This window comes from Protopterus annectens, chromosome 2.part0 (genome assembly GCF_019279795.1).
Source record: "Protopterus annectens isolate FY-2018-M chromosome 2.part0, PAN1.0, whole genome shotgun sequence".
Lineage (NCBI taxonomy): Eukaryota > Metazoa > Chordata > Ceratodontiformes > Protopteridae > Protopterus > Protopterus annectens.
Genome location: NC_056728.1, coordinates 505,453,093 through 505,475,334, shown reverse-complemented (window position 1 = coordinate 505,475,334; position 22,242 = coordinate 505,453,093). Strand labels below are relative to the sequence as shown.

Genomic DNA, 22,242 nt, shown 5'->3' with positions numbered 1-22,242 from the left:
CTTCAAGTAGCTGAACAGCTTTAAAAGCTGTAATGTACTTCACACTGCCACAGGTTTTTTTTTTGGGCAGCGCAAAGTGTACTGGAAAAATTCGTACATAACACCAATTCCTAAAGGTGAAACACATGATACCTTCTCCAGCTATAGACCTGTTGTTATCATATCACATTAAAAATAATAGAAAAGTGTGTACAAAACAATTATTGTCTCACCTCACTACAAATAATCTTCAGTCTCCCTCCAATTGTGTTTTCTGGCCAAGCTATAATACAGAAACTGCGTTACTGTCCTTCTTAAACAATATATCTCAAAGGAAAAACATTAGACTGTATACTACTGCCATGTTTTTGACTTATCTAAGGTTTTTGATATTGTTTCATACTGACTTCTTCTTCAGTATCTCACAGAACTTGACCTTAATTCTAGCACACTAACTTGGTTTAAAAATTATCTGTCAAATTAGGCTGTCTGTTGGTCACATACATTCTCAGATGTTCGCCCCAGTACAATAGGTTTTCTACAAGGACCAAACCTATTTTCCATCTTTGTTAATAGACTTCTACTGCATCAGTAATCCAATATTTTGTTGACTCCACAGTAATCTTCTCAGCAGATTCAGTAACCAAGTCAAAACTCACTGTCCAAAATAATTTCAGCATCATTGAAGAATGGCTCCCAAACTCCCAATTATTACTGAATTCCAATAAAACAAAGTTTCTGCTGTTTGACGCAGATGAAATTTCAGTCATATCAAAGAGTAACACCATCACTGAAAAAGTCACCCAGGCCAAACTTCTAGGAGTTATTTTTGACCATAAAGTATCTTTTGATAAACATATTGATTGTCACTTCCACAACTAATAAAAAGTTGGGTATGTTGTATAAATATAAGGCTTATTTATCTAAGGCTGCACAACTTAGTGCAGCCCAAGTACTGCTTCTTCCTCCTTTACTCCTCCTCTATGCTGACATCATCCCCAAGACTCATCTTCATAAATTAGAAATCATCTACAACAAAATCATTAAATATGCTGCAAACACCTTTAACTTAACTCACCTCTCCATAGTTCTGTGAAACATTAGCTGGCTAGAACTCCATAACCTACTCACCTTGAATCTACTGAAAAAAAAACATACATAAAATATTACACAAACCAAGCACTTGCCCATCTCTAACTACTGAAGTATCTAAATGTTCTCCTAATATAAATCTGCACTGGCAATCTCAGAACCTACTGCAACTAACTAGATCACATAACTACTATGGGGATTCTTTTTGCAGAGTTGTTACTAAATTATGAAACTGTGTCCCGTTAGACCTGAGGAATAAAGATAATCCCTGCCCAAAATTTAACAGCTTGCTAGAGACCTACCGTAAAAAATGGTTCTGCACCTGTATGTAGAAACTCCACTTCATCACATTTCTCTTACTTCATTCTCCTTGTCTCCCATTTTTCATCAATTACAGTATCTTAACATTCTTCTATTTACATATACTTTCCTCTTATTCCCTTATCCTTCTCTACTATATCCTCACACTTATATATGCTAATTTCTTCCTTTCAGTCCGTTATATTATATTCATTCCACCTCCTACCTTTAATTAGATTTCATGTAAGGATTTCCTAAATTTGTAACTGTTTTTATGTATAATATAATAAAGATAGTTTTCTTTTGGAGTTTTTCTCCTCTGATCTCCAATGAAAATGCAGTTTGCTAAGTCAGACTATCTCGGTCAGTAAGTTTAAAATAAAATAAAAATAAATTAATTAATATTACAGCTTTTTAAAGCTGCTACAGGACTGGAGGGATACTTAGTGCTGACTCACAGACAGTGGCCAGAAGCAGTGTTTTAAAAACGCTTTGAGCTCCCACAGTTTCTTTTAATTTTCTTCTCTCTCTCTCGCTCATAGTACATTGAAGCAGTTACAACTTGCTGTACTGCAAATAATTATGTGTCAATGTTAAATTCCATTACAGCTTTCAAAGCTTTAAAACATTTAATGCTTCTACATTTTTTTCTCTCTCATTGGTATTACATGGATCAGGTAAATATCTATGTACTGCAAAGAATTATGATTGGTTTCTCTGATCCTAATCCAGTTGATATATTCTTAAGGTAAATCTCTTCACAACAATGTCTTGAATATATAACAACTTTGTTACTTTCAGTGATCTGATCCTAATCTTCTATATAACTGCACCAAGTAAAAATAACCTAATTGACCAATTTCAGGGTATTGCAGTTAATGACTAACTTACTGTTCAACAACCACGTTATTGGCAAAAAAAAAAAAAATAATAATATAAAAGGGTAGATTATATAGACAGTACTGCATGTAGATGTTAAGTAGTCATGACCATTGAACTATCTGGTAAGACAACAGCAAATTTATTATATTAAGAGTTGTGTGATTTAGAAGGAGTGTATTCAGGTTATCCTTTTGCAATACTTGCCATTCAGCAAAGAATATGCTGCTGTTCGTTGTGTTACACTGCTGCAGTCATCACTCTTGGATTATTCTGCTGTCAGGCGGTCCCATAGTCGGCCCGAGTTCCAAAGTCTTGGTCCGGTGTCGGTTGCTGTCGCTTCTTCCCTGATGTCAGTACGCCAGGGGTATATATGATGCATCCAATGCCATTTTCTTCAGTCTTTCTTGCAGCACGGTGCCCGAAGCAGAAGCAGTTTGCAAGTGCCGGTCAGCCGACTCCTGAGATTTTCAAATCGAATTTCAGACCGAAGTCTTCATAAAGCTAAGTACCCCGTTGGGGAACCTTTTCTTGCCTCAGTCCGATGTCAGAAAAAGTTAACAATTGCATTTCTTGTGGGAAGCAAATACCTCATAAGGACTTTCATTCTTATTGTATTCCTTGCCTAGGCCCAGACCACGACGTCACAGGTTGTCAGTTTTGTGCTAGGTTTAATAAACGAACTGTTAAACGTCAGTTTGATTTCGCCCGACATTATTTTGGTAGGAAATTTAATTATACCATGCCGTCTGAGCAACTGACGACCGGAATGCATAAAAAACGCAAAGATAAGGACAGGCAGCCGAAATCCAAACCGGACTCCGAGGCCTCTGCTAGGCCAGTCGCCGGTTCTCCGGTTTTCAGTGAGGCGCCTACACAGCCCCTGACGACCGCTGATTTAGAACCCCAGGCGACATCAGATTCACAAGCGGAGATTACTAGGCCTCCACAACCTTTACCTTTAGGCCCTTCTGACTCCATACCTGAAGGAGATTCCGGTGCAGTTGAAACACCTTCAGTTGCTGAAGGTGTCTTCAGACCGACTACACTCACTATTAAATCCTATGCAAAACTGAAAACTCCTTTAAAAACAAAGACTGCACAGCAGTCTCCAGTACAAGGCCCCATGCCTAGGAAATAGATGCTTAAGATGGCTGAAGACTTAATTACCCTAATCAGGGGTTCCCATCCCCCTCCTCATAAAAGGCCAAGCCAGGAGGAGGACTACACTTCCTCTGACCAGGTTTCAATTTCCTCAGACTCTTCTGAGGAACAGGAATATTCCTTTCCCCCTTATGAAGATTCTGATGCTGAAGAGTCTATCCCTTCTGCATCTCTCCCAGAAGACTACTCTTTTGGGGAAACCTTACATACTATGTGGGAACATTTCTACTGGGAAGGCCAGGATTACTCTGATTCTAAGAAAAGGCTCTGAGAGTTCCTTTTACTACCCCAGCACAGACCACTTGCAATTCCACCTGTGTTAGACATTGTGGATGATGTTTATTCAGAATCTAGCCTTAACCCAGATTCACTACCTCCTGCACCAGCCAAACCAGACAGATACTACAGAGTCCCTGACTCACACAAATTCCTGTATAAAAGCCCTGTTGCTGACCCAGAAACCATTTCCCAGGGTCCCAAAGGCGTTAAAGCCTCTACTGCTAAAAATTCTGTGCCCTCTGAAAGGGATTCTAGAGCACTAGACAGATGGGGAAAGAAAGTATATACCTCAGCTACTCTAGCTATGAGGGCCTTAAATTGTCAGTTTCACATGCTGAAATATCAACAATATCTGATGTCTCAATTAAAACAAAAAATGCTCGCACATACAGACCAGCCGGATTACAAGGAAATGCAAGATTTGTTGCATTCAGCTGAACAAGTGGGAAAACATACTTTGCAATGTGGATTTGATTCATTGGAAGCTTCTTGTAGAGCAGCAGTGACAGGGTCTGTCATACATAGGCATGCTTGGTTAAAAGAACAAACTTTACCTGATCATGTTAAAGCAAAGTTATTGGATGCACCCTTACAGCAGGATGTTTTATTTGGTGTAAAAGCAGAAGAAGTTTTAAAGAAAATGGAGGATAAGGCAAAATCTATGCAGACGGTCAAGGATTTTTTACAGGTTCAACCTCCTCGTTTCAGCAGAAATTGGCCAACCAAAAACTGGTCCTTTCCAGCTTCTGCCAGACCACAGAGGGGCAGATACAGACGCCCAAGAGGCAGAGGCCAGCCACAAGGCTCTTACCAACCTCGACAATGGAGTGCCACAACCCAAAAAGGAGGAGAAGACAGGTCTCAAACTACCAGAAGACAAACACAATGACTTACCCCTCAGACTACCAAGCAAAACCCTCTTGGCAGCTCCCTTGGGGGGGAAACTAGTACTTTTTGCAGACAATTGGCACATCATCACAAAAGACAAATGGGTCCTAAATATTGTATCTCAAGGATGCAGATTCCACTTTCACACTTTGCTAAGGATAAAAGGAATGCCAAACCTGCCACCAAATCAAGTGGCAGAGGCTCAAAAGCAAATTTCAGCTCTCATGGACATGAGAGCCATTCAGCAGGTTCCTACACAGGAGCAAGTACAAGGATTTTACTCAAGACTGTTTCTAGTTCCCCGAAAGGACAAAGCCTGGAGACCCATTCTGGACCTCTCAATTCTAAACACATACCTGGAAGTACCCAGATTCAAGATGCTAACACTACAGCAACTTCTTCCCATGCTGGGCATTTTACAAGAAACATCTTTATTAAACTCTCATGTGTGACACAGACAATCTTACATTTATATAAATGAAAATAAATCATAGCGGCATAATCTCAGTTGCAAACATTATACCTTACAACCCATGCCAACACAAATGTAGCTGCAAACATTGTATATCACTTTTATTACATCCCATCATTGTCAGTCAACCACTGAATAGCCCATACAGATCCTGCCTTCTTTTAAACATCGTTCCTCCTCTGCATGTAGTGGTCCCACATTTCCCATTTTTTCCTGTGTAATTTACTCCTACCCTTTTCTAAAGATCCCAGTTCAAGTTGTTTATCTCTTGTTACTATCTTTGTTACTTCTGGTAAAGTTGGTTTAGACTGGGATTTCCATTTTCTAGCTACTGCTTTTTTGGCAGCCATCGTAATTAGACTCAGCAAGGGCTTGCTGTGTCTAGGCATTTCCAACTCTGTATCATAGCTCAAAAAAATAATTTCCCCAGTCACTCCAATCTGCTCACCCAGCATCTCTGACAGAGCAGTCTGCAGGGAATCGTTAAAGTCAGCCAACTCATTACACTCCCAGAAAATATGTACCCAGTTACCTCTTTCTTCCCTAGCACATCTCCAGCATTCGCTGCTTACCTGAGGAAGGATTCTTTGCAGCCTGCTTGGGGTATAAATATATGTATGTAAACACTTCCAGGCAAAGATCCTAAATCTAGATTTTGTTGCATATTTGGGAGACATATATCCCCCATCGTTTCTTTGTGAATTGCTTATTCAGTCTGTCTTCCCAATTCTTCCTAACCTCTTCTGATTGATTCTTATAGTTGTCATGCAGTATTTTATATGCTGTACTAATTATTCCTTTCTTAATGGCGAATTCTGTTCTAGAGTCTACTAAGAACTCAACCAGTGCTGGTCTTTCGTTTAGGACCCCCCCCCCCTATTTCTTTCTCTTTGCCTGTACTCTGATAGCATTGATATGGAAGGCAATCTCTAACCTGCAGTCCAAATATGTTCTTAGCATCTTTCCATTCATTAAGAGAAAAGAAACAGAAATTTGTTTTATGTACAGTTAACTTTCTCCCCTCTCCAAAATATTCTCAGAAGCTTAAAGACATAATGTAGGGCATATGCTTTAGACTCTCCTACAAATTTAGCAGTCTTCTTCTTCTGCTTTTGGCTGCTCCCGTCAGGGGTCGCCACAGCAGATCAACTGTTTCCATTTCTTCCTGTCCTCTGCATCTTGCTCTGCCACACCAACCACCTGCATGTCCTCTCACACCACATCCATAAACCTTATCTTAGGCCTTCCTGGCAGCTTCATCCTTAGCATCTTTTTCCCAATATACTCTGCATCCCTCCTCAGCATATGTCCAAACCAACGTAATCTTGCCTCTCTGGCTTTGTCTCCAAACCTTCCAACCTGGGCTGACCCTCTAATATACTTATTCCTAATCCTGTCCATCCTCGTCACACCCAGTGCAAATCTTAACATCTTCAACTCTGCCACATCAAGCTCTGACTACTGCCTTTTTGTCAATGCCATTGTCTCCAACCCATATAACATAGCTGGTCTCACTATCCTCTTGTAGACCTTACCTTTCACTCTTACTGGTACTCGTCTGTCACAAATCATTCCTGACACTCTTCTCCACCCACTCCATCCTGCCTGTACTCTCTTCTTCACCTCTCTTCCACACTCACCATTACTCTGAACTGTTGATCCCAAGTATTTAAACTCATCCACCTTCGCCACCTCTACTCCCTGCATCCTCAACATTCCTCTATCCTTCCTCTCATTCACACACATATATTCTGTCTTAGTCCTGCTGACCTTCATTCCTCTTCTCTCTAGAGCATATCTCCACCTCTCCAGGGTTTCCTCCACCTGTTCCCTACTCTCACTACAGATCACAATGTCATCTGCAAACATCATAGTCCACGGGGACTTCTGTCTGATCTCGTCTGTCAACCTGTCCATCATCATTACAAATAAGAAAGGGCTCAGAGCTGATCCTTGATGTAATCCCACCTCCACCTTAAATGCATCCGTCACTCCCACCGCAGACCTCACCGCTGTCACACTACCCTCGTACATATCCTGTACCACTCTTACATACTTCGCTGACACTGCCGACTTCCTCATACAATACCACAACTCCTCTCTAGGCACCCTGTCATATGCTTTCTGTAAATCCACAAAGACACAATGCAACTCCTTCTGACCTTCTCTGTACTTCTCCGACAACATTCTCAAAGCAAACATCGCATCTGTAGTGCTCTTTCTTGGCATGAAACCATACTGCTGATCACTAATCATCACCTCCCTTCTTAACCTGGCTTCCACTACTCTTTCCCATAACTTCATGCTGTGACTGATCAGTTTAATCCCTCTGTAGTTACTACAGCTCTGCACATCACCCATATTCTTAAAAATCGGAACCAAAACACCTTTTCTCCATTCCTCAGGCATCCTCTCACTTTCCAAGATTTCATTAAACAATCAAGTTAAAAACCCACTGCCATTTCACCTAAACACCTCCATGCTTCCACAGATATGTCATCTGGACCAACAGCCTTTCCATTCTTCATCCTCTTCATAGCTATCCTTACTTCCTCCTTGCTAATCCACTGCACTTCATGAGTCACTATCTGCACATCATCCAACCTTCTCTCTCTCTCATTCTCTTCATTCATCAGCCCCTCAAAGTACTCTTTCCATCTTCTCAACACACTCTCCTCGCTTGTGAGTACGTTTCCCTCATTATCCTTTATCACCCTTACCTGCTGCACATCTTTACTAGCTCGGTCCCTCTGTCTAGCCAATCGTACAGGTCCTTTTCTCCCTTCTTAGTGTCTAACCTTTTATACAACTCGTCATATGCCTTATCCTTAGCCTTCACCACCTCTCTCTTTGCCATGCACCTCATCTCCTTATACTCTTGTCTACTTTCTTCATCTCTCTGACAATCCCACTTCTTCTTCGCCAACCTCCATTCTCTGTATACTCTCCTGTACTTCTTCATTCCACCACCAGGTCTCCTTGTCCTCCTTCCTCTTTCCAGATGTCACACCAAGCACCTTTCTAGCCATTTCTCTTACTAGCTCTGCTGTAGTTACCCAGCTATTCGGTAACTCTTCACTGCCACCCAGTGCCTGTCTTAACTCTTCCCTGAACATCACCTCACAATTACCATTTTTCAATTTCCAACATTTGATCCTTGGTGCTGCCCTCACACTCATCCTCCTCTTCTTGATCACCAATGTCATCCTACAAACCACCATCCTGTGCTGCCTAACTACACTTTCCCCTGCCACCACTTTACAGTCTCCAATCTCCTTCAGACTGGCCCTTCTACTTAAGATATAGTCCACCTGTGTGCATCTTCCTCCACTCTTGTATGTCACTCTATGCTCCTCCCTCTTGTTAAAATACGTATTCAACACACCCATGTCCATCCTTTTCACAAAATCCACTCTCCTACAAATTTAGCAAAGTCCAAAAAAAATCCAGTATTTCCACATCCTCTTGTTCTGCTATATTTCACAAATGTAATTATTGCTTTATAATCCCAGAGTTGTTGATTTCCAAGTTACTAGCTTTAATCCTGTTTCTCCCCATCTCCCAGATCCTGTCTCTGTTTAATTTCCAACACATTCCAGATTCTTCTGGTCAGTTCTTATGTTTTCTTCCTTCTCTCAGGCAGTTGAAACAGTGGAAAAGACTTCACGGACTTGGTCACTCTGTAGTCCTTAGCACCAGGAGAACACAAAGCAGAACCTCCTTCTGATTCACAGCTCACTCTTTGTTGGACAAACTTTTGTATTTCCTCCTTAGCATGTACTTCATTAAAAAATGATTTTGTCCCTCCAGGGAAAAACACTGAAGATGGCTGGGTGCAGCAGTTTGAATCTCACTACTGCTTTTTGACATTCCCTAAAGAATGGAATATATTTACTCCTCTTTTGCCTGGTGTACACTGAGTAATCATTCAACACAACACTCTATCACCTCCCACTTTTAGCACTTTATCTTTCTGCCACAGTTTTGTCAAAATCAGCTCCTTCTGTTGATATGCCTGCATTTTTGCTGTTAGTAACCAGATTTGGAGCATACACACAATGTGCTCTTTCAGTTAACAGTTCCAGTTGTGAAATACCATTCCAGTTGCTCATTTGTGCTTTCATAAAGTTAATACAGTCAGTTCCTTCAAGCTTCTGTGGTACAGCATAAAATCTCAGGTTTTCCCTACGTGCTCTGTCCTCTAATTTTATTATTTTTTTAAACTTCCCTTCTTGCTCATTCTCATATTCAGCCAGCCTTTTCTTCATTTCAGCCTCTGAGTTTTGCAGTTCTGTCACCTTATCTGAATACCTGTTTAAAGCTTCTTCCATTTTTTCCAGCTTTTTATTGTTTGTGTTCTTGTACTTCAGTGTTTCATTTATTTTAACCAGGTCTGCGTGCAGCTGCTTTATACTCTCCTCTAGGTTACTGGAAGTCATGTCTGGAACTTGCACTGCTTCTTGCTGAACAACTGCAGTAGCCCTCTCAGTTTGTGCTTCTTTCTCGCTTTTGCAGCTGATTTTCCTCCAGACCCTTTATATTTCTTTTTTCTGGCATCCAGGCAGTGCACTTACTAGCCAGTTACTGAAATTTACCCAGAAATCTAGGTCCACTGACCTTTTTTGTTAAATTTCAGTTTTCAGACTGGGAGAGCCAGAATTAAGCTGTTACTCAGTGTGCAGCCATCTTGGAATGGCCAAAGACATTTATAGACTTAAACAATTTTCAAACATGGTCCAGCAGAGGAGCTAATGGACCAGTTTGATGTTACCTTACTTCTGGTGATACCAGAAACCACTGATTTGGTCTGTGAGAAAAAGAAATTGCTGGAAAACCTTTTTGCTGGGGAACACACAAAAAGACTTTATGTTGTGGAAGCACAAATCAAGATCACCAATATATTTCTGTATTTTTATTTCAAAACAGATGCAGTTGGCTGATCTGACTTGGACAGTGAGGTTTTGAGCATACTCAAGATTTTGCAGTTCGCCTTCAGGTTATATAGTATTAATCATAATAAAAAATAAAACAGAAAGTAACAGGGCATCAATAACTGTAACCTTTGGTACTTTTTCAGAAATTAATATTGGGATTTTTTTCCTTTACATGAACTCTACCTGTTCTTTTCCGCAGATACTTTGAGAATAATCATACAGAAGTGCTGAGCTGATCCATACATTTCAAGCTGTCTTAGGAGAAGAATATGAAATACACTCTCAAAAGCTTTACTTGGCCTTACCGATGTGTATGAATACTACAGTAAATTGTCCATCCTTCATGTTATAAATAGCATTTGTTAAGGTAATAGCAGTGATGGTAACAGTGCCTTTTTCAGTAGTAGTGTTGAAAGTAATTTTCTTGCACTTAGTTAAGATGTTATTCGTCATATATTCTTTTGTAGAGGTTGTTTTGTCAAACTGTTGGCTTGTAATTTTGAAATTCTGTATATGTTTAGGCACCGTGAATCACTGTTGTGTAAGACCACCATGTCCTTTTTTTTTTTTTTTTTTATTAGTACTGCTTTTTACTCCAACTGTTGTGCGAATTTAGAGTTAGTATTAGTAAGGAGATTGGGTGGGACTGAAGGAGGTGTTGCCTCTTTGCAAAAAGTACTGATTCTGATTTTTTTTTTCATTGGCTGAAGAACATTATGTTTGATATATATATAAAAAAACTGACAAAACAGTCCATTTTGTATAACTCTCTAATTTATAGGGGAAGTACTGAAAGTCATTATTTTGACTGTAAATATATGGGTAGACCACTGTTTGAGTAAAGACATCTCACTCATGTATTTTTCTAAGGAAGAGTAGAAGAAACACAGGACAGACTGTCTAATTAGCCTGACTCAGTGGTGCAAAGAGAGGGAGAGATTAAACCCTGACTGACCTAGGTGAGTGGGTTCAATTAATAGACCTGGCAATAGAGAAGCCAGGCAGGAAAAGGGAGAAGTGAAAAAGGTGTTCTACTTCACCATCTTCCAGCAGGTGGGTAAGGTTGCATTTACTTGTGAGTATACAGATTTGGTAAGGTGTCCATTTTACAGACTGGGGACCTGCCAGTCATGCTCCTGGTGGAGGGGCAGGACTGATTTTATTGATACCCTTTACAGAAGTGAAGGATTGTTTTTTTTTTTTGCAGTCAGTCCTTTGCATGTACTCCTCAATACTCAGTTGAGTGTATTTGGGGCTAGAACTGTAAAAACAGCAAAACATTGAAACACCTCTGATGGCTTTCTAAATGATGGCCTTCTCCCAATTGATCCTTGACCCAGTAGTGTGCAACAAATGACCATGAGTGGGCTGATGGTCATTAGATAGGAGGGTAAAAAAATAAGAGGGGACAAAGACAGATTGACTGTGGTGTTGGGTCTCATTGTGTTAGTGCAGTAACTTTTTTTTCAAAGATAGTATAACTATCTATCTATGGGATAGAAAAAGTTTTTAATATATATGCAACTAGAGTAAGCAGATAAAACAGGAAGGCATTATGAGCTGACAAGGACTTTGGAAGAAAGAGTTCTTTACCTGAATTTTCTTAGCTGCAGTTTTTTTTAAAGAGTTTTATGGTAGTATTTACCGATATTAGCCAAGAGGAAAAAGATGGCCCCCCCCCCCCAAAAAAAACAAAAAAACGATAAGATGATTTTAGGAATTCCTTAGCCAGAGAAATATTTGTGGAAGGTTGAAACAGGCTTAGTATTAAGTTAGCAAAGGTTCAGACAGCAGTTAGAATATCTTCTGAGATGTTGCTGTTGTGGAGGATTAAGTTGATTTTTTTAATTACTTTTTTCTCCCACAAAGTTGATCATCAGTGGAAGTGGCTCAACTCATTCATCAGGTCTCCTAAAACCTTCTTGCCTCCCCTGGACTAACTCCATTTAGGGTTGGGGCCAACAAGGAATTTGAGGTGTCCCAGGGCCATGTCACAATGCTGACATGGGGGTTTTACTTCTTTATGCTCTACTTTCCCGTCTTCCTTCTGCGCATATCTGTAATGTTAGAAGAGATGGTGTGCAATGGTGATGTGCTGGCATATTGCCCCACCTCCACAGCAGCTCAACCTGTGTCCTGTTACTTCCCCCTCCTATTGGGCAATGCCTTCCTCAGCATCCTGATCCTCTACTAGTGATCGAATGTGAGACTGTCCCGGCCAGGATAGGAATGCCTTTCTTCACTGGCAGCATCTCAGACATCCAAGCCACTAGTTAAATCCAGGTCGGGCGGGCTATAGTCCTGTCTGTCTTCTTGTTTGCCTTAACAAAGGCTGAGCTTGATTTTTAATCTTCCTTTGAGGAACCTAAACTCTTTCCAGAAATACGAACTCTTGAAATAATGTGTACTACAGTGAGTCCCGAAACATGGAGACTGAATGGCTGAAAAAGTGGGCTTAGACATACCAAGACCAAGATGGCTGTTTCCCAGAATATTCCTTTTTCTCCAAGGTATTGTGAATTTGCAGTTAATATATTTAAGTTTGGGAGGTGTGGGGTGGGTCACCTGCAAAAAAAAGTTTAAAGGAGAAGAACAATGCCTGAGATTTGCTCTTCTTCTGGACTTTTAGTCTGTTTTTTCAAGATGGTCTTTGTACTCCAGGGAGGGCTTTTTTTGCCGAGGCTCTAGAGACAATAAATTCCTTGCTTTATTTTGTAGCTGATTTTTTGTTTCATTTCTTATATGTGGTGCAGTGTTTTCTTTTCAGAGTATCTGCATTTGGCATTTCCAGTGCCAGCATTTCAGTATGGAGCCAATAATGCGTTAATGTTATAAAAGTAGTTTTGACATTATAATTGAACTGTTCACATTCTTTTCATAGTCTATATTAAGTATCTTGTGAAAGTAGGCTATGCCTAGTGGAACTAACCTGGTCAACAAAAGAAAGTAAATGCATAGATTTCCTACTATTGTAGTGGGGCCAGAATTTTTGTATATTGCTCAGGTGTTGTCTCTTTGTTTAAAGAATTTATGGAACTTTGGAGTTATCCAAGGAGCTTTGTTCTTTCTGGCATAAATAGTTGTATGTGTTTTTTTAAACAAGAAGCCTATTTATTAAATTATCACTTGTGACATAGGCAGTCATAGATTTATATAAATGAAGATAAACCATGTTGACAAAATCTCATTTGCAAGAATTTCACATCACAAACCACACTGATATAATTTTACCTGCAAATATTATACATCACTAAAAATCTATCCAGTCATTATCAGTCAGACATTATGTAACTCATTCAAATCCTGCCTTCTTTTACACCTCATTTCTCCCCTATATGTATTGTTCGCGCAATTCCGATTTATCCTATGTAATTTGCTCCCACCATTTTCTAAAGATCCCAGTTCCATTTTTTTACTTCTGTTAGTATATTCACTACTACTAGTAAACTTGGTTTGGACTTTGATTTCCATTTTCTAGTAATTGCTTTTTTGGCAGCCATCATAATTAGACTCAGCAAGGCTTTACTGTGTCAATTCCCATTCTGTATCATAGCTTAGAAAAATAATTTTCCTGGTTACACCAATTTGTTTATGCAGTATCTCTGATAGAGTTGTCTGCAAAAGTCTGCCAACTCATTACACTTACAGGAAATATGTTCCCATTGACCTGTTTCTTCCCTATCACACCTCCAACAGTTGCTGACTACCTCAGGAAACATTCTCTGGAGCCTACATGAAGTATAAAAATATCTATGTAAATATTTCCAATCAAGAATCCTAAATCTTATAGATTGTATGTGAATTGCTTCTCCAGTCTCCCTTCTAATCTCCTCTGATTTATTCTTACAATTATCATACAATATTTTATATGCTGTACTAATTATTCATGTTTTAGTAGCAGCTTCTGTTCTAGATTCTACTAAAAACTCTACCAGTGCTGGTCTTTCATTTAGGGCCCCTTATTTTTATTCTCTTTGACTGTACTCCGATATCAATCCTTGATAGGGAAGGCAATCTCTAGCCTGCAGTCCAGATAAAGTCTTGGCATCTTCCCATTCTGTTACCTTTTTCCTCTCTAGTTATTTGCCCCCAATGCATTGGTTCCTTTGCCAGTTTTCTTCAATAAATTCCAGCCCCCTCTTTCCTATTGTGTGTATCCCTAATTGTAGTCATTCCTATCAGCAAAATCTCCTTTCTCCATTCATTTATTGGCTTAGTTCTTAGAATACTTTCTGCTACTTTATGAATATAATATTCTGTATGATTGTGGTTATTCACCTTAAATGTCTGCATCCAAAATCCCAGTCTCTCCTTGTTTCTTAAGCTTCCCTGTATTTCATCATCATCACTTTCCACTTTAAATTGTAAGTTTCTACTGGTGCTTGCCGTCTTCCCCTCCCAGATAAAATCCTTCAGCTCTTTATTAATTGCTATCCACAACTTTTCCTCTGGTTGATAAAAATATGCCTGACATGTGTATAAGATTAAAGAGACTAAAAACATTATAACTGCTTGTATCTAACTATCCATACCAATATAAAAGAGCTTACAATTTCTCAGTTTTTGTATTATCTTTTGTTTAGTCTCTTTCCACATATCCTTAGCTGCCACACCAGAATCATTTTAATCCATACTCCTAAATACTTCATTTTGTCATATCCCCATAAGTATGGATATTGCTATACTAATTTGTGTGTGTGGGTACATAACTTACGGCTATTGCCTTTGTTTTAGCTTCATTAATTTTGTATCCCGAAAATATTTGAAATTGTCTCAAAATGTTCCACAATGCTGTAATGTCCTTTTCTGGGTTTATCAAGTATAAAATAATATCATCTGCAAATAGAGCCAGCTTTTCTTGACTACCATGCCAATTATACCCTTGAATTTCTAAGTCCTTTATTTTCTTTGCCAGCGGTTCTAAATATAATACAAATAACAAAGGGGAAAGAGGACACCGCAGCCTGTTTCCTCTGCTCAAGCAGAAATTATCAGGGAGGATCCCACCCACTTTAATTTTTGCCTCCGATCTGTCATATATGTTTTTAATCAACCTTATAATTTTATCAGGGAATACAAATGCTTCTACTGCCCTGCTCATGAAGTCCCAACTTACTCTGTCAGATGTTTTCTCTGTATCAAGACACACCAACAACAGTTGTGTTTTCTAACATTCTGCTTCCCTCTGGATCATCAGTGTTCTGTTAATGTTGTTGAATGTTTGCTTCCCCTTCACAAAACCACATTGATCCATATCTATCAATTTTGGCATCACTTTTGCCACTCTTTTAGCCATTATAGACATAAGAACTTTATAGTCTTGGTTTAGTATTGAAATGGGCCTGTATGAAGCTGGATCTGATGAATCTTTACTCTCTTCAGGTATTACAGTTATCACTGCTTCCTTCCAGCATGTTGATACTTCTCCACCTCTTAAAATACTGTTAAACAAAACCTTCCAGATCTTTATCAGTTTTTTCCCTCCCAAACTTCTACAAGAACACCATCTATTCCTGGGGACTTGCCTGCAGATTGGTTATACATCACCATTTTTATCTGTTCTCCTCCTATCCTAAGTGTTAGTAATTGAGCTTTATCTACCTCTAACCTTGGACTATTTAATTCTTCCATTTGTGCCTTTTCTTGATTTCCATATTTCATTGCTTTATACAGACTTTTATAGAATTTCTAAAATATTTTTAATACTTCTGCAGGATATTTTGTTATCTTCCTTGTTATAGGCTCCCTAAGCTTGGCGACAGCCATTGGCATAAATAGTTGCGTTGGTAAAAAAAAGTGATTTGTATAGTAAGAACGTATTAAGCATATAATGCAGTACAATATCATAGTTGTCTTTTTAGCTGATATGTTTCCAGTTAATTTTTCTAAGTTCTAGTAGAAGTGAATATTAACGGTGCTTAATAATTAAAGTGAGAAATGAAGTGGGTATGTCAAGCGATGTTAGTTTTTTGCTGAAAAGGTTGTAATCCCTGGAGAGTAGTTGTTCAGGAGGCGAGAAGATGCAGTTGTTTTAGAATACATGCTGAGTTTGATGCTTACTAATCAATAAAAATATTTGTTTCATTTATTACTATTTTTGGACAGGTTGGTCCCTCTAAACCTATGGCTTGCTTTCAAGGGCGAATGCAAATTGTATAATTCCATAGGCTAGGCGAAGTTTGGTCAGGACACTAGGAAAATTCTACTACTTCTGTATACCATGAAGCTTTTTGTTTAATTCACACTGCCTGCCAACCACTAGTACTGTAGAAAATTGACCATCCTATTTGCATTTTTTTTTTTTTTTTTTTTAAGGCAGGAATGGGTTATAAGAAAATGTCATTCAAATAGTCATTAATGTTTTCTGCTTAGCTCTAACCTTCCAATTCCTTGCAGCAGCATACATATCGATTGTACAGATTTTCGAAGAATATTCATATTTTTCCTCATATTTTTCATAAAATTATGATTTTTCTGGCAAATTGGTGGCATATCATTAAAGATTGAAGTTAGAAAATGACAGACATTTGAGTTTCAGATTTCATACCCTTCAGAAAATTCAAGCTAATGCAAAACCTGTTATTCTATCAACTTTCTAAGTTTGTAAGAGCAATATTTAAAAATTGTCCCTATTTTTTGGCCCATGTCCCAATTTTTTATGGCTTTGTCCAGATTTCATGCTCTGAGAGGTTTTGAGTTGTACAGCAGCCTCACGTTGCACCTACAATGGTGATATCCTCACATGTTTGAATTCCCATACTTATGCACAGATCCCAGCTACATTGTTTGGTAGGATGTGCATTCCAAAATCCTTATTCCTGCCTACTGTATCTGTAAGCCTCTGCTGGGATTCAACAATGCAGTGGATTGAGCTGCGTTCCCACCATTCCAGGATGCACAGAACAGCACTGGCTATTCACGCCCACCCTCCCCACTTCTCTTCTCCATTGTCCAGATCACTAATTGATCCTGGGGTGTTTAGATAACATTCAATGCTTTATCCTTCTGTGCCACAAAGCTTGAATGTAAGCACCGTGAGATATTTAATATCCACCTAATCTACCATCACTGCAGGTAGACAGGCATTTTTACCAAATTTGGGATTAGGTTGAATGGCTGATATCATCACAAAAATATGTGCATGTTTAAAAAAGCAGATGCTTATTTTTTTTTTTTGGAGGGCTAACATGGGCATTAATGAACTTTCCCAAAATAATACATTTGCTTTTATAGGATGTTCTACATTATTTTAAGTACCAGAACAGTGAACATCAAAATTGTAAAAATGGATTTTTTCAGGGGGCTGCACCTCCTTGAACAAAGTCCCCCCTCCACACACACACACACACACACACACACACACACACACACACACACACACACACACACACACACACACACCACCACCACCATCTCTGCATATACTAACTCTGTGGATGCTGCATTGCAGAATAAGTGCAAACATGATAAAAATGTTGTGATTGTAATGCTTACAATCATATAATCATAATTACAACTGACACCCTGCTTTATGCACAAAAGACATGCAGCATAAATAGTTGGTTTGAGTTATAATGGCACCAGCTGAGGATGGATGAATGTAGCTTATGAGAGTTTTAATTTTAGGTTCCTCACTTGTTATACAGAAACAATTAAGAAGTGCCATGTTGTTCCAGTAACAGTAAACCCAAAGACACCGGGTCACAGACATGATGTCATACATTTAATTGGACCTGCATAGGTTTTGCAAGTACTCAGGCTTCCAGGCTAGGAGGAGACCTTCGTCAGGAGTTATTAAGATACACATGTTAGGTACAATACTTAATTATCCAGTTGTGCCCAGCAAGGGAACTGTAAGCACTTTATCTAACATCAGTAACTTAACTCATGACGAAGGGCTCCTGCTAGCCCAAAAACTAGAGTAATTGCAAAACTTATGTTGGTCCAGTAAAAGGTATTGCATCATGTCTGTGTTCCAGTATCTTTTTATGTACTCGGTAAACAGTCACTTTTAAATCATTTGGGGTCTTTATCTTTTTCAGTGGATGAAACAACAAGAGAGCATTCCAGATTGCATTTAAATCAGGAGAAAGATCCCTTTTATAAATTGTTCACCTGGTTTGTAAATATGAAATACAAATGAGACAACCACTTTATTCGAATTTCAGCGCTTTCCTCTCCACTAAAGAGACTTCATCAGAACAATGTGCACACAACACCCAGCCTTTTATATGCCCTCCCTAATTAATCAATCAGAACTTTAATGAGAATCAATTAAAAGCAAAAAAAAAAAAAACATTGGTAATAAAAACCCCTTCAACACTGTTACAATTAAATACCATAACCAAGTTTCATGTACAGACTTAAAATTCCTTGTTAAAAATAACATTAAATGTTATGTGTTTTTTTTTTTTTTTTTGCTTTTAATTGATTCTCATTAAAGTTCTGATTGATTAATTGGGGAGGGTATATAAAAGGCTGGGTGTTGTGTGCACATTGTTTTGATGAAATCTCCTTAGTGGAGAGGAAAGTGCTCAAACTCGAATAAAGTGGTTGTCTCATTTGGATTTGTTTTTCTACCTGCTGGCTCTTGGATTCATTGCTTTTTCTCTACCTTTGTGGTTTTGTAAATATGACATGCATTATATTGCTGATCAGATACAGATTATCTATTTATTTATGGTTTCATTTACTTCAGTAATGCATAGGTGATGTGTTGGCACCCAGGTTTCAAGAAAAGTGATCTTGTTTTTGATGCCTTTGTGTGGATTTTGGTAATTTTGAAGCAGTTTGATTGTAATGTCAATATAATTATATTCAGTGTGACTGGAAGTGACTTATAATGCTGATTAAAAGCTTGTGTGTGGCAGTTTAAGCTATTTGGAGCTGGGAACTTTGTTACTCTGGTTAAGTGGGGCTAGGGAGTAGGAATGTAGCGATATTTTACATTTTCAAAGAGGAGTCTTTGATGAGAAGGATAAGAACTGGGGTTTTGCATTGTAAGAGTTAGTTTGTAGAGAAAAAAAATTTAATTGAATTAGAGTTTCTGGGTAAGCTGAAAAGAAAAGTAAAGTAAGATGATTATGTTTCAGGTGACGTAATTTTGGATATGTTAGGTTTGCTGCCTTTGTTTGATTTCTATCCAGAGTGTTTTTTGTGCTGAGTCTACATGTTCTACCTGTGGCTGTTTTTTTTTTTTGGGGGGGAGGTGCCTGCTTTCCTCCTACATCCCTCAGACATGTAGATAGGTGAACAAGTGACCAATCTAAATTGCCTTGAGATATGTGTAATATATATATATATATATATATATATATATATATATATATATATATATATATATTATAAACAAAAGTCCAAACCTCGATATGGTGCTCGAGAACGTATGTAATAGTGCACGGAGTAAAAATACAAAACACCAACTGAAACTCCAGCACTCAAAGTAAAAAATACCAAGACAGCTAGTTAAAGCAAGTTTATTGCGGCACAGTCTGCAGAAACACAGACCGGTTTCGCCCTGAGGCATCATCAGTGTGTGACAATATTATCAGTGGACCCAACATTTATACACCATTTCAAAAATAAGTTGAACCACACCTTTAAAGATACAAACACCCAACTTTAAATATCAATAAGTATACATTCCCCATGTTAAACATTGAACATTAGGACCTATCTTGCTAGCCTACCTCAAGATTCAAAATACCTGATATTAATGTAAGTTGTTTGAAACTAAATTAGGGGACCCATATATATTAAGCATCAGTTTGACTTATGGATTACCATTGGTCATTTATACCTGGCTTAAAAAGAGCTCCTAAGCTGACTATCCAACGTCGTTCTTTTTGTGTTAATGTTTTATGTTTAACCAAATCATTAACACCCTGTATTTGAACCATGTCTATTCCAACAAACACAAAGTGAGCTGTGGTATGAACTAGCTTATGTTTATATAAAGCACTGCGGGCACGTTGGTACTTGATGTCACTTATATGGAGGACTATGCGTTGTTTCAAGGCACATGAAGTTTGACCTACATAAAATGCCCCGCATTGGCATATGGCCATATACACCACCCAAGTGCTGGTACATTTAATCAGATGTATAATGTCATAAACCCTCCTGGTATTTACCGATGTAAAAGATTTAGTTTTTGACATCAGATTACAATATTTACAAAAGCCACAGTATGTATTACTCACTGTGCTGTTTGGAAAAAATGTAGTTGGACCTTTTTTAAAAGTAGAAAAATACTGCCCTAAAGATTTACCTTTCCTGTAGCCAAAGCTACATACCTCTCCTGTGAACTGCGTGAAAAAAGGATCCGATTGTATAACATGCCAGAACTTAGAAATAGTTCTTTTTATATGAAAGGTATTAGAACCATATGTCGTAATAAATCTCACCTCATCTCATCTCATGTGTCTGTTTTTCTACTAATAGTTGAGTCCTGTCACTGATCTTAAATTGCTGATAAGCTTTATGAATGATATTTTTGTTGTAGCCCCTATGAATAAATCTATTCTGCAAATCCATAGCTTGTTGCTCAAATGTCAATTCTGTAGAACAAATTCTCCTAACCCTCTGGAACTGTGATCCAGGTATATTTTGGATGGTGTGGTGGGGATGACAGCTGCTGGCATGTAAAAATGCATTCTTGGAAAATGGTTTTCTGTATAAGTTAGTTACTATTGTTCCATCTAGTGTTTTATTAACCATTACATCCAAGAATTCTATTTTTGTGGAATCAATGCCACCTGTAAATGTGATATCATACCTACTGGCATTAAGATATGTCACAAATTGTTGCCATTCTATCTGACCCCCCCCCCCCACACCACCCAACAATCATCTACTTACGCCACATCTCCAACCGTGGTTTGAAAGGATGTTCCCCTGTATAAATGTACTGAACCTCAAAGTAATCCATAAAAGGGTCGGCATAAATGGGGGCAAAATTAGCCCCCATAGCCGTACCTCTTAGCTGTAAATACCACTGGTTCTGAAACTGAAAAACATTGTGTTCCAGAACCAGTTTTAGCAAAGACAACAAAAATGACATTTCTGATACTGAATATCTTCCTGATTGTTCCATCCAATATTGAACGGCCCTCAAACCTCCTTCATGTGGTATACTAGTATAGAGAGACTGAACATCCAGTGTCCCTACATACGATGTTGAAGAAACTTGTACATTATCCATGAGTTGTAGGAATTGTTTCGAATCCTAGCCGTAACCAAAGGTAAAAGCACTTTAAGTTTATATTCTAAATATTCAGATAGGGGTTCAAGCACTGATCCCCTACCTGCCACTGTGGGACACCTTGGTGGATTTTGAAGTGACTTCTGTATCTTGGGAACCAGATAAAAATATTGGGGCTTAGGTGAATCAACCTGCAGTTGTGCCAGCAAAGACATACTTATGATACCCTGATCTTTAGCCTTAATTAAAAAGGTATCTATCTCTCTCTTGAATAGTGGCATTGGATCACCTGATAGATCATTCAGCTGCCTTTTGCCACTAATGTATAAGCTTGTTTGTCCCATATGACAACTGTGCCTCCTTTGTTGGCTCCTACTATTACTATATCTTGATTTTGTACCAAAGATTTGAGAGCCATTCTGTCAGAGGAAGAAAAATTATCATTATGTGACCGAAAAATTTGAGATTGATTCACATGCAAATCTTGTAAAACTAACTGTTCAAAAGTTTTAACAGTACTATGATATGGTGATAAAAAACCTGATTTTTTAAAGTAAAAATCCCCTTCTTCCATTGTTTTAGAACTTGTATCTCTATGGGCAAAATAATACTTGAGATTTAAACTCCTACAAAAATTCTTGACATCATTTATTACATCATAATGTGACACATAAAATGATGGTACATATCCTAATCCTTTATTCAACACACTAAGTTCACTTTGTGAAAAGACATGTTGTAAAAGGAAAAAACTTCAAAGACCAATGCACGTTAGGTTCAAGCAAGGCACCCTTTATTACTTGCAGCAAGGAGACAAAGCATGTAGGTACAGGATTTGTCTGGCTCTTTGGTGATCAGTATATTATTCTTATACAGTTCTCTTCATGTCATACAGAAAATGTTACTATTCTATTGCTGACGTAGTTGGACACAGCTTTCTGTATGTTTCACAGAAAATGTTACCAGACTTATTGCTGACATGGTCAGATTATTTGCTGTCTTGCAAAAACATTTTGAGAAAAACAACCTGGCCTTGGGCTTATTTTAGCCCA

At 38.4% G+C, this 22,242-nt stretch overlaps 1 protein-coding gene across 4 annotated transcripts in view; it reads left to right on the top strand.

The window, feature by feature from the left end:
* The window catches only part of RNF170 (ring finger protein 170), a 747,148-nt gene that overhangs the window by 261,186 nt on the left and 463,720 nt on the right, over nt 1–22,242 (top strand). The window contains exon 1 of one of the 4 annotated variants that reach the window (XM_044060908.1): nt 10,226–10,354. The exons of the other annotated variants lie outside the window; for them this stretch is intronic. The gene's annotated coding sequence lies outside the window, so the exon portion shown is untranslated. Of the gene's footprint in view, nt 1–10,225; nt 10,355–22,242 lie in introns of those variants that run through there. 4 annotated transcript variants of the gene reach the window in all.